At 47.1% G+C, this 13522-nt stretch overlaps 1 protein-coding gene and 1 non-coding gene across 2 annotated transcripts in view; one reads left to right on the plus strand and one right to left on the minus strand.

Annotated features, from left to right (window-relative positions):
* Nucleotides 1–13522, plus strand: part of LOC124796145 (glucose dehydrogenase [FAD, quinone]-like) — a 92233-nt gene that overhangs the window by 27914 nt on the left and 50797 nt on the right. The gene's annotated exons all lie outside the window — the stretch shown is intronic.
* Nucleotides 12210–12284, minus strand: Trnat-ugu. Its single transcript has one exon. It is a non-coding gene; the product is annotated as a tRNA-Thr (tRNA).

A 13522-nucleotide genomic window follows, 5' to 3' on the forward strand; every position in this document is an offset into this window, starting at 1 on the left:
TTGATAAATGTGGCATCTCATTTCTGTCTATGATTAACAGTGTACTGTAAAGCCGTGAAATTGTGTTGTAGTCACTTTGTGGTTTAATTAATGATTAGAAATGTAACTGCATCTTTCTCACCATTAATTGTGTTGCTGGTAGACAACATAAATATTTTTCATTAAGGAATTGGTGGCACTTGTAGAGTGGGACACCCACAGTCTATATTCCAGCATGTGTGTGAATTCATCTGTTGGAATGTGACTGATCATGTGCAAGTCTAGAACAGTACTTTGCTGCAGTGCATTTCTTGACTTATGACGAAATATCTCAAGTTGGATAACACTTGGGTGTCCTACTTCTACTCCAGAGGGAGAAAATACAAATGTCTGGGCCTCTGCAGATGTTGGGAAAGCTGAGGCTGGGGTGATGCATTTGATACGCCTGTGGGACAGTGTTAGCGGAGGCAATGAAATAAACATTGTCTAATACATACTGTATAAATTACTCACCAATGGAAGAGAGTGCATTTCAGTATTTGCTCAGTAAAGCGGCTCCTAATAATCCAGAATACTCACTTGACTAATGCCCTATGTGCAGAAGAGAGGTTCATCAAAACACTGCGATTTCTTGCTACAGGAAAGAGCTACTCTAACTTACTATACTGTATAGCTCTCGAATGCCACAGTGCATATTAACCAAAACAATTCCAGAAATGAGTGAAGTGATTCATAAAGCACTGAAGGAGGAATATCTGAAGATAAAAATAAATGTTTAGTGCACTATATGGGCATTAAGTACTGGCGCTAGGGTGTTCTACTTGCATCGCTGACATCGATATTCGGCTGTCTCGCTATCTTTGACTGATCCCCCCGGCAGGTTTTCCAAATGAACGTGTGACGGAGGAGTCTCCGGTTGGCGTTTGTCGAGCTGACTTGTGTTGAAAACAAGCCGGCGTCCCTAACTGTGGTGCATGGGCCTCGCCGTACTCGCCGTCCTTGTCTTTTGTCGCGTTGGATGTACGGTGCCGACGATTGGGCGCCTTGACATGTAAAATTGTGGTGGGTTCATCGTCTCACACTGAACAGCTTCCCAGCTTGTACTTTGCAAGCTCCAGGATATTCTGTGTTTAACTAAGAAGATTGTTGAAACTTATTGTGGCATGGGTAGCTACTGGAGATGGTTCTGAACTTGGTTCCACAGTGGCCATTTTAAGGAGGCTGATAATCCTCATTTCGTTTCTCATCATTTGTGGAGTGTGTGTTTTAAGTGGTTTTTGTGCAAGTTTTAACTTGTTTTAGGACATATTCACCACTTGGGGACTGGTTGCCCTTGTGTACGCTCCCGGCTGCCATAGAGTTTATGGTTTAATCATTTTTCACAGCAGGATCTGGTATGTTTATTTAATGTTGAAAGTGCCTTAAGGCAACTGTAAGTGATCTCTAAGTTTCCTGCTAATTTACTGGCAGACAGGTACTGTTGGAGTATTGCTCCATACGAATTTGGGGGCATGCTTATTATACAGGCTGATTCAAAAAGAATACCACAACTTTAGAAATTTAAAACTCTGCAACGACAAAAGGCAGAGCTAAGCACTATCTGTCGGTGAATTAAGGGAGCTATAAAGTTTCATTTAGTTGTACATTTGTTCGCTTGAGGCGCTGTTGACTAGGCGTCAGCGTCAGTTGATGCTAAGATGGCGACCGCTGAACAGAAAGCTTTTTGTGTTATTGAGTACGACAGAAGTGAATCGATGACAGTTGTTCAGCGTGCACTGAGAATCCGCGGGAAACAACTCAGTATGAACGTGACTCGCCTAAGGGGAACGTTTTCTGTGCCATTTCAGCCAATAAAGTTTTTGGTCCCTTTTTCTTCGAAGGTGCTACTGTAACTGGACTACAGTATCTGGAGATGTTAGAGAATTGGCTGTTCCCTCAGCTCGAACAAGAAGCACAACAATTCATATTTCAGCAGGATGGAGCACCACCACATTGGCACTTATCTGTCCGTAACTACCTGAACGTCAACTACCCGAGGTGATGGATTGGCCACCAGACAGCCCGTGACAGAGCACTTCATCACTGGCCTCCAAGAAGCGCTGATCTTACCCCCTGCGATTTTTTCTTATGGGGGTATGTTAAGGATATGGTGTTTCAGCCACCTCTCCCAGCCACCATTGATGATTTGAAACGAGAAATAACAGCAGCTATCCAAACTGTTACGCCTGATATGCTACAGAAAGTGTGGAACGAGTTGGAGTATCGGGTTGATATTGCTCGTGTGTCTGGAGGGGGCCATATTGAACATCTCTGAACTTGTTTTTGAGTGAAAAAAAACCTTTTTAAATACTCTTTGTAATGATGTATAAAAGAAGGTTATATTATGTTTCTTTCATTAAATACACATTTTTAAAGTTGTGGTATTCTTTTTGAATCACCCTGTATATTCCAGTGTGACTGTGATTTGACCTTGTTTTCATTGCAATCTATTGGTGCTGCAGGCCATTTGTTAAGTCTGCTCGTTTCCTGGCGTCGGTGCCGTTATGGATTCTTGTCAGGACCGCGCATTGTGAGACAGGTCGGACTGTATATAAAGATATACCGCCTGCTTGTGAGCCTGTGCACAAGCCGTGGGGAGTGAACGCTCTGATTGCCTGCCGTCTGTAGCGTTATTGCTTCCAAATACTACTGTGGGCCTTAACGCTCTTCTCTAAAGTTAAGTGAGGCCACTTTGTTAATATTAGCATTTCTGTAAGTTGTTTTACTGATTATTACTAGCCATTCTTATTCAACACTTATGTTAATCATTTGTGTATCTTTAATCTTGTGACACGAGTGTTTGTTCATGTTCACTAATATGTTTTGCTCTTGCAGGAAGTTGCCCATCATGAGGGGACGTACCTGCCCTGGAATTAAGAAGGGTGTAAGACAAGGCTGTAGCCTTTCACCCCTACTCTTCAATCTGTACATCGAGGAAGCAATGATGGAAATAAAAGAAAGGTTCAGGAGTGGAATTAAAATACAAGGTGAAAGGATATCAATGATACGATTCGCTGATGACATTGCTATCCTGAGTGAAAGTGAAGAAGAATTAAATGATCTGCTGAACGGAATGAACAGGCTAATGAGTACACAGTATGGTTTGAGAGTAAATCGGAGAAAGACGAAGGGAATGAGAGGTAGTAGAAATGAGAACAGCGAGAAACTTAACATCAGGAGTGATGGTCACGAAGTCAGTGAAGTTAAGGAATTCCGCTACCTAGGCAGTAAAATAACCAATGACGGACGGAGCAAGGAGGACATCAAAAGCAGACTCACTATGGCAAAAAAGGCATTTCTGGCCAAGAGAAGTCTACTAATATCAAATACCGGCCTTAATTTGAGGAAGAAATTTCTGAGGATGTACGTCTGGAGTACAGCATTGTATGGTAGTGAAACATGGACTGTGGGAAAACCGGAACAGAAGAGAATCGAAGCATTTGAGATGTGGTGCTATAGACGAATGTTGAAAATTAGGTGGACTGATAAGGTAAAGAATGAGGAGGTTCTACGCAGAATCGGAGAGGAAAGGAATATGTGGAAAACACTGATAAGGAGAAGGGACAGGATGATAGGACATCTGCTAAGACATGATGGAATGACTTCCATGCTACTAGAGGGAGCTGTAGAGGGCAAAAACTGTAGAGGAAGACAGAGATTGGAATACGTCACGCAAATAATTGAGGACGTAGGTTGCAAGTGCTACTCTGAGATGAAGAGGTTAGCACAGGAAAGAAATTCATGGCGGGCCGCATCAAACCAGTCAGTAGACTGATGACCAAAAAAAAGTACAGGTGGAGATGGGTAATCTTTCCACCGAGCAAGTGTGCGGGTTAAAAGAGGTCCTAGAACGCTATCCTGAAGTGTTGTCCGAGCGGTTAGGCGAGACGAAACTGCTGGAGTAAGAGATAATTTTGACTGATAGTGTTCCTGTGCGCTAGGCGCCGTATAGATTTTCACCCCCGAAGATGGTGATACTAAAGCAAAAAATTAATAAGATGCTCCAGGAAGGGGTAATTAGGCCATCCACCTCGCCGTATAGTGCCTCAGTATTTTTGGTTCCGAAAGAACAGGGTAAAGATTTTTGGGTTGTCATTGACTATCGTCATCTTAATAAGAAGATAGTCCTGGAGTCGGTGCCACTGCCTGACTTACACAATTGTTTTACCTGGTTTTCTGGCACAACCGTCTTTACCATCCTTGATTTAAACCAGGCGTATTACCAGAGTCCTTTGTCGGAAGTGTCAAGGCTGGTCACGACATTTTGCACCGACTGGAACCTTTTTGAATTCAACTGGGTGAATGAAGACCGAAGAATATCGACTGGATGAAAAAAATTCGTATAGTCACAAATCTTTGTGCAACGGTAGGTAGAAATGCCATGAAAAATATACCAAAAATCCTGACGATCGGATGTGAGGGTTGGGTTGAGGGGGAGTTTACAGATTCCTATGTTCTTCTTCAATAACTCAAAAACACGACTTGTAGCGAAAATGGTTCGTAGTAGAGAATTAAACCGCATTAAATATCCCACAAGAAAGATCCCATTCGTGTATTCTGTAGCATTAATAACTTCTGCGTTGCAGGAAATGAAAAAATCGCAGGTTACTAAAAGTATAGTTTTAACAGTAAACTAATTTTATGTTCAAATTAAGTGGGTTGAAAACAAGTATTAAATGTTTTGTTGGGCTCCATAAGGTTCCCTCTCTGTGCAGCGACCGTAGTAACCAGTTGCAGAAACATAATTTATTTATCTTGTTGCAAATCTATTTCGACTGATATCAGTCATCATCGGTCCTAAAACAAATATAAGAGACAGGCCATAAACAGCTGCTTTAACAAACGAAAAAATTGTCAATAAAACATAGTTACATCAATTACAACATATACAGATGTCTGAAATTAAAATTCAAAGTCATAGCATACCATTTTTCTAACCGATACATGCCATAAGTAGAAGTACTGTCCTTGGCAGATTTCTATTATGAAGTAACACATAATAGGTCAACACTACAACAAGACCACCTGAGGCGGCACCACGGTGCAGTAATCGCCCTCTATGTAAAATACAAAAGTAATGTAAAATACAAGCAATAAGGAATATATCACATTACAAAAAATTTTTCTTTTTTTTCTTTATTGAATTTCAATTCACCATAGGGGCGGGTTGGCAGCATCATATGCGCTGCTCTTCAGCCAAAAGACAATAAAGATACAACAGAAGACATTGAAAATGACAAAGGAGAAAATATGACGGACAAAAAAATAAAAAAAAGGGGGAACATAATGGACGAGAACAGACAAAAAGGGGGCCTCTGAAAAATGGAGACAAAAACCTTCAAAAGTATTGATCACAAAAAAACCACACACTGGTACAATTAAAAGAACACAAGCCACAATATGGCTGCAGCATAAAAGTGTTGAGGGACGGCATAGCACATAATGATCACTGACAGTAACAATCTGTTCTAGTCCAGCACACAATTAAAATCACAGCTCGCGACACACAGCAGAACAGCACCAAACACAACACTGATGTAGCACAGTTATGACAATGAGCAAAACTCAGAATCTGCCAGGCGACTGGAGATGAGGGAGGGAGGGGGGAGAGGGGAGGAGATGGGTGGGGGCGAGTCAGAGAGGGCTGGGGAAGGGAGGACGTGGGAGGGACACAGTTGAGGAGGGGATGCTGGGACTCAGGGGGGAAAGAGGAAAATCCGCTCTGGGAGGAGGAGGGGAGAGGAAAAGAAGGGCCCTGGGGAGGGGAGGGAGCAAGGTAAGGTTACAGTTAGAAGGAAGGGCATATGTCACAGAGAAGTTCAACATCTGGGAGGGGGAGGTGCTGAAAATTGCCCTGATGAAGGAGATGGAGGGTGCAGAGGTGGAGAGAGGGAGGGAGGGAGGGATACAGCGATAGAGGCATGGAAACGGGTGGGTGGTGGAGAGTAAGGAGGAACCCAGGGGGTGGGGGGGAATCGAGCCTGCAGACAGTGTAAAGGATGCGGAGATGTTGGAGGAAAAAGAGGAGGTGGGGGAAGAGGATGAGGTCGTACAGGAGCCATGTGGGGGAAGGAAGGTGGATATGGAAAGCAAGGCGTGACGTTCAAGGACTTGAAGGACCTTGTAAAAGCGGAAGGGGGCAGAGATCCAGGCAACACTGGCATAACGGAATAGGACAGATGAGGGATTAGTAGGTGTGGATGGTGGAAGGATGAGCTCCCCAGACGGGAGTTTCAGGAGGTGGAGGTGGGAATGGGCTTTCTGCTGGATGGTCAGGAGGTGAGGAGTCCAGTTGAGGTGACAGTCAAGGGTGAGGCCAAGGTACCTCAGGGTGGAAGTGAGCTGGATGGGACAATCATAAAGGGTGAGGTAGAAATCATGGAGACAGAAGGAGCGGGTGGTGTGGCCTATGATGATTGCCTGGGTTTTGGAGGGTTTGAGACGAAGGGACCACTGGTTACACCAAGTGTTGAACTGGTCAAGAGCCAGGAAGGCGGTGTCATCAGCATATTGGAGAAGGTGGACGGGTGGTGGTGGCTTGGACATATCAGCTGTGTACAAGAGATAAAGGAGAGGGGAGAGGACGGAGCCCTGGGGGATGCCAGCAGTGGGATAAAAGATAGGGAGTTGGTGTTGTAGAGGGTGACATAGGAAGGACGACGCGAGAGGAAGGAAGCACCAGATGGACAAACTTGGCAGGCAGGACGTAGGTTTGGAGTTTAAAGAGGAGACCAGGATGCCATACATGGTCATAGGCATTTTGGAGATCGAGAGAAACAAAAATGGTGGAGAGTTAAGCTGGAGGGTGAACGAGGTTAAGGAGTTGGTCCTCACCAGAAAAGGAGGGTCGGAAGCCACAGTGGACAATGTGGAGGAAGTGTTGTTGATTAAGGTGCTGATGGATACGATGGGAGAGGATGGATTCGTAGACCTTACTGAAGATGGAGGTGAGGCAGATGGGACGATAGGAAGTGGTGATGGAAGTGGTATTGTTTTGTTTGAGGAATAAGAGGACGCAGGAAGTCTTCCACAGGTTGGGGTAGAAGCCCGTAGAGAGGATGACATTACAGAGATGGGCAAGGACTGTCAGGAAGGTGAAGGGGCTTTCTCTAAGGTGGTGGTGGGTGACACAGTCGTGACCAGGGGCAGTGTTGCATTTGGACCGGATGATAAGTTTAATTTCTTGTGCTGTGATTGGAGTATTAATGTTGGAGGGGGAAACTGCCCCAAATACTGGAGACTAGGAGCAAGTGGAGCGATTGAGGTATCGGCGCATTCCATGATGCTTGGGAAAAGAGAATAATCAAAGTGGGGATCATCAGGGAAGGATAAGACCTCTGGAAGATGGGAAGCAAAGTGTTTGGCCTTACTGAGGGTGTCAGGAAGAGGGTGGTCGTTATGGAGAAGGGGGTAATAGGGTGCAGAATGGGAACCAGTAAGGCGATGGAAGGTGGACCAGTACTTGGAGGAGTTGATAGGGAGGGTGGCATTGAGTCGTGTGCAGGTCTGGCGCCAGTCCTGGCATTTCTTTGCTGTAATAAGGTTCCGTATGTGTCGCTGTATTTTCCGGTGGTGTTGGAGTGTATCCCCATCATGAGTGCACAGGAAGGAGCAATAGATGTGGTGGGATTCATGGAGGAGGAGGACAGCCAATGGAGGGAGAGTGTGATGGTGGGTGTGGATGGTTTTATTAGGAACATGGGCCTCCATGGCATCAGTAATAACTTTCTGAAGAAAGGAAGAGGCATGGTTGATGTCATCAGGATGGTGATAGGTAAGAGGGTGGCTTTTCACCTGGGTGGCAATGGATTCCCGGTAGGCATCCCAGTTGGCATAATGGTAGTCATGGACGACCTTGGGAGCGGTTGCAGGGTGAGGAGCCAGAGGCAGGTGGTGAGCAGACGTGACGGTGAGGAGGACGGGGAGATGGTCGCTACCTGTGGGGTCAAGGATGTCAATGGTGATACACCCAAGGAGGTTCGTGAAGGCAACGAGAACATCGGAGGTGGTGTCACTTTTGGGATGGGTGTGCTGAGGAAGGGGGACAAGGTCACCTTGGATTATGGAGAGAAACTGATGCCACTGCTGAAGGGCAGCAGGGGAGCGGCTATGGATGTTGATGTCGGTGCCAATCACACAGTTGGAGAAGGTGCGGTGAATGTGGGAGATGAAGTCATAATGAAGAGAAGCAGTGGATGGAACATAGATGGTGGCACAGGTAATGGTGAGGGAGGGGAAAAAGACGCTCAGGATAAGGTGTTTGGTGGGGTCATTGAGGAGGGGTGGTAGTCATATGGGAATATGCTTAACGTGGCCAATCGCGGCTCCACCCTGGGCTCGAGGACCAGGAGCATCAGTGTGATGGAGGATATAGGGAGAGGTTCAGATAGAATGGCAGGGCTGGAGAAAGGTTTCATTCAAGAGGAAGGTGTCGACCTGGTGGTGGGAGAGGGTGTTTATGGGTAGGTATTTGTTGGAGCGGATTTTCTGGAAGAGGATGCGACACACGTGCCATGCCCTGACTGGAAGAGAGGGGGGGGGGGGAAGAGAGGGAAGGCAACAGTCTTAAACTATGGTGTCGAGGCAGGTGAAGGTGAAGTGGGCTTGGTTGTGTGAGTAAGTGGCAAAGGTGTTCAGGTGGAAGATGGAGCGCACGGCAATGGACATCTGTTGGAAGTTGTGGGGTCTTTGAAAAGGGTGAATGTTTTGGAGGACAACGGTAAGAAACCAGATGATGTAATCAGCTGTGGGGGGTAGAGGGAGTGAATTGTTGGAGTGGATGGGGGGGATCAATGGGATGGACAGGGACTGTAACCTTGGGGGTGGCAGGAGGGGGTTTAGCTTTACACCTGTGGGAATAGGTGGGATGGGGGCTGTTGCAGGTGTTACAGGAAGGAGGAGCAGCGAGGTTGGGACAGTTCTTAAGAAAGTGGGAGGCCTTGCAATGGGGACAGGTGGGGGGTTTTGCAGTTGGGGGTCAGGTGATCATTGTACATGAGGCATCGCTGGCAGTGGTATGATTGGGGAGGGGATTTGGAGGATTCAACAGGGTGGCGATGGTGGTAAATCAGAGCACCCTGGGTAAGGATATGGTCAGTGGAGGGGGTGAACTCCAAAAAGACCTGCATGAAGTAGGTGGGACCGGAGGAATTGTGGATATGGCGGGCAGAGCGGATTCCCAGGTCTGGGTGGGAGTTCAGTTCCGTCAACACCTCATCTGCCGTGATCACTGGGCTGAGCTTAGTGATAACAGTGGTGTAGGTGGGGGGCTGACAAGGAGAGGAAGGGTGTCAGGGACACATGGGGGCCAAACATAACACGTGGTAGTTTACGGAGGAGGTCCGTGTGAAAGGAGGGGGATGGGGACTTGATAAGGACTGAGTCGCTGCAGGGAATCAGTTGGGCGATAGGAGCACCAGGTAGATAATTTCGTATCTCCATGGTGAGGGGTTGACAGGGCAAAGGTGTGGAGGGTGGGGGCTGGGGCATGGGTGGCTGGAGGAGGGGTGGTGTCCATGGAGACAACCAGAGGAGGGGGAGGAGGTGGTGACTTTTTGTGGGAAGTGGTGGGAGCAGAGTCGGCAATGACGCGCTTTTAGGGTTTTTTGGAGCCTGTCGACTGAGAGGAGGGGAGCGGGATGGAGAGGAGAGTGAGGTGGCGGGTGGCAGATCCCAGTGGCATGGTGGAGGTACCGGGAGAAGCAGCTGGTTCAGTGGTCTCGATGGTGGCCCAGCGTGACATGATGCATGTGGGAGATGCAATGGTGAAGTGATGGGAGGGGATGAGAAAGGGGAAGCCAACCACCTGAGGGGTGGCAGCAGAGACGTCGACGGAGGCATACATGAGAGCGGCAGCAGGAGTGGGAGCTGTTGAGGGTGTGGAGGCTGGAGGAAGGGTGTAGAGGTGGGGGTACACAGCAGGGGAGGAGGTGGGGGAATGGGTGAGTGGGGAAAGGGGTGGCGAGGTATAACAAGGATGGCCAGGGGCAGCAGCGACGATGGACGGCGACAGACGGACAGCAGGCGGCGCCGAGCCCTGAAAGGTGACGAGCAGGCAGGCACACAAGTTGGACAGACGACAACAGCAGCAGGCGGCGGCGGCGATGGCAGAGGAAACACACAGGCAGACAGACCGACAGACAGACACACTAACAGCAACAGCAACAAGCTCATTGAAAATGTAGATTTCACCCTGAGGGTAGCCCAGGCTCTGGAATCTGTTGCCTTCGAAGGAGGGGATCCAACCCTCTAGATGAACAAAAAATTATACAGTAGAGGTAATTGATAATACCAATTTAAATAATTACAACAAGTGAAAATGTCTGAAACATTGTTTGTCAGATAACAAATGACTGAAGGCCTGAATTAGAAGTCAGAAGAACAATTCCAAATAGCACACATTTCAACAGATACTTTACTTTTAAAACAAGTTTGCTTTAAAAAGAAAAAAAACTTATGGTAACACGGCTGAAGGCCTTATTATGAAAGAAGTGAAATTATTACTCAGCTGAAGACCACACACAACTTCAAATCACAAACGGCTGAAGGCCTGAATTAGAAGTCAGAAGAGCAATTCCAAGTAGCACATATTAATATGAATACTTCGTTTTAAAACAAACTGTAACATGGCTGAAGCCCTTGTTATAAAACAAGTGAAATTATTACTCGGCTGAAGGCCACAAACAACTTCAAATAACAAATGACTGAAGGCCTGAATTAGAAGTCAGGAAAACAATTCCAAATAGCACCTTTAAAATAAATGCCTTGCTTTTAAAACAAGTTTGCTTAAAAAAAAAACTTACTGTAACACGGCTGAAGGCCTTATCACGAAAGAAGTTAAATTATTGCTCGGCTGAAGGCCACACCAACAATAATTAGAAAATTACAAATATCCTTAAAACAATCATCACAATCTAAGGAATCAGGACAAGTGGTTCTCAGCAAGTGTTCCAAGGGTCGGCCTGGGAAGATAACTCAAACATAAGGTAAGGTGAGACAGGCAGCCAAGAGTTGTACTCACGTAACAGAATCGCAACTCAAACTAGGGGCAGCTTAAGCGCCGGTCGACCGACCAACCAATCCGCCTAACGTCCAATCACCGGTATAACAGTGGATTATTTTTAGGCAAAGGCGAAGAGACAGACCAGGGCCGAAGGAAACACTAGAACCGAGGTAGACCTCCCAAAAAATTTGCACAATAGGCTGTCGGACTACATGCCGTGTCGGACAGCATCAACACGACAAGGAAAGGTACACTGCCAGAAAAGTACGCTAACCTCCAGGGTAGGTAACTGGGGCGTTGGCGGCCACAAGGCAGAAAATATCGCTGGTTGCACTTCACTAGTAAGAATAATACTAAATTCAATGATGAATAACAAATAGAGAAAGACAGCTGCAATATTTCACCACCTCCAGAAACTTCACTCGTTGCCACCAGGCGCAGTGGCTGGAAGCAACAACCTGCTGACCAAAGGCGAGATCCCAGGTTGCGTTAGCAGTTAACTCTTCACTCAACTGAACATCCAGGGTTCGGTGTGCAATGAAGTTGTCGCTCTCGCAGCTACCCCTCCTCGATCCGGCAGTGGCAGCACGTCGCCAGTCGTTCCGGCTTGCCCGCACACTGCGCGGAGCTGCTCGCTGTTGCACCCCAACCGAACTGATGTCTGTTCGCAACGCCCACCGAATCCAATACACAGACAGCATTAAAACAACTGCTCATTCAAAACCACAAGATACACACGTATCCGGGAAAACAGTTCCACCAACAGCGCACAGTACTAAAACCAGTCACTGTGAAACATCACAGACGAATTATAAGTCGACACAAACACAGAGAAGCCGAAGCCATTGGAAGACCAAATCCACGTCGTCCGCTGTGACGACCGACCGAACGATCAACCAACGGTCGTCCCCACTGAGGTCAGGCACGGGAAAGATCCCACTATAAATCGTCGACTGACAATTTATTGCCATGAGGTCACTTCAATGCGCGGACACACACACACACACACACGTGAAAGTTGCACTACTCGTATATCACGGTCCATTCAACTAAAACTCGCTGAATCTGGTCCTTGACGTGGTCGTGCACTCTCGCGTCAACATCCTTCTGTCATGAGATTACAATTAAAGCAATACGATTAGCTGCTGATGGGCGTTGATATTTATCAACGGGGACAGTTGAAAATGTGTGCCCCGACGGGGACTCGAACCCAGGATCTCCTGCTTACATGGCAGATGCTCTATCCACCTGAGCCACCGAGGGCACAGAGGATAGCGCGACTGCAGGGATTTATCGCCGGCATGCTCCTCGTGAGACCCACATTCTCAACTCATAGACCATACACTACATTCGTAGTGTCCCTGCTACTATACCCATTACTTGCGGCATACAATCCAACAAGTCTTGTAAGAGTTCAGGCAATTCGTGTGCATCCGCACTGAAAAAGGTCATCAGCCAGTTAGCCTTAACGATATGAAGATGGCATCTGTTCTTTCGGACTTGTCCGAAAGAACAGATGCCATTGGTGACCGTGCAGCTCTCTAGAATGGATTTATAATTAAATCAATACCATTAGCTGCTGATGGGCATTGATATATATCAACAGGGACAGCTGAAAATGTGTGCCCTGACCAGGACTCGAGCCTGGGATCTCCTGCTTACATGGCAGACGTTCTATCCATCTGAGCCACCGAGGGCACAGAGAATAACGCGACTGCAGGGATTTATCGCCGGCACGCTCCCCGTGAGACCCATATTCTCAACTTATAGTCCACACACTACATTCGTAGTGTCCCTGCCATTACACCCGTTCCTCGCGACAGACAATCTACAGAGTCCTGCAAGAGTTCAGGCAATTCGTGTGCATCTGCAGTGAAGAAGATCATCAGCCGGTTAACCGTTCTTTCGGACATGTTTGAGAGAACAGATGCCATCTTCACATCCTTCTGTCGGACAGAGCATGTGGGTCGCCAGTGGTCGGGCGGGTACTGGCTGTCCGGACCTCATTGCTGCTCCGTCCCGACTCAACTAGCTCGACACACCACGACCCGGAAATACTAGAGGCCGCTCCAAAGATGGTAACACACTATGCGCTATTGATAAGCGCTGCTGCTGCCATTCACGGACAGACAAGGCGAGCAAACGTAGTGGCGCCAGTGAACACACTAAGAAAACGAGACGCCACTATGCCAAGCTATGAACGGCATCAATGTGGGCCGCACACGGCTCAATAGTTTCTGTAGACCGAACCAAGCAAAGTGTCTAAAGAATGTATAAAAAAAATATTGGTGGGAAAGAGAGAGAGAGAGAGAGAGAGAGAGAAAGAGAGAGAGAGAGAGAGAGAGAGAGATGGAAAGAGGGTTGAAAGAGAACGAGGTAGAGTGAGACAGAGGGAGAACGAGAAGGTATGCACAGAGAGAGCGCACATGTTCAAGTGGCTCTGAGCACTATGGGACTTAACATCTGAGGTCATCAGTCCCCTATAACTTAGAACTACTTAAA

The sequence above is a fragment of the Schistocerca piceifrons genome, chromosome 4, assembly GCF_021461385.2.
Source record: "Schistocerca piceifrons isolate TAMUIC-IGC-003096 chromosome 4, iqSchPice1.1, whole genome shotgun sequence".
Lineage (NCBI taxonomy): Eukaryota > Metazoa > Arthropoda > Insecta > Orthoptera > Acrididae > Schistocerca > Schistocerca piceifrons.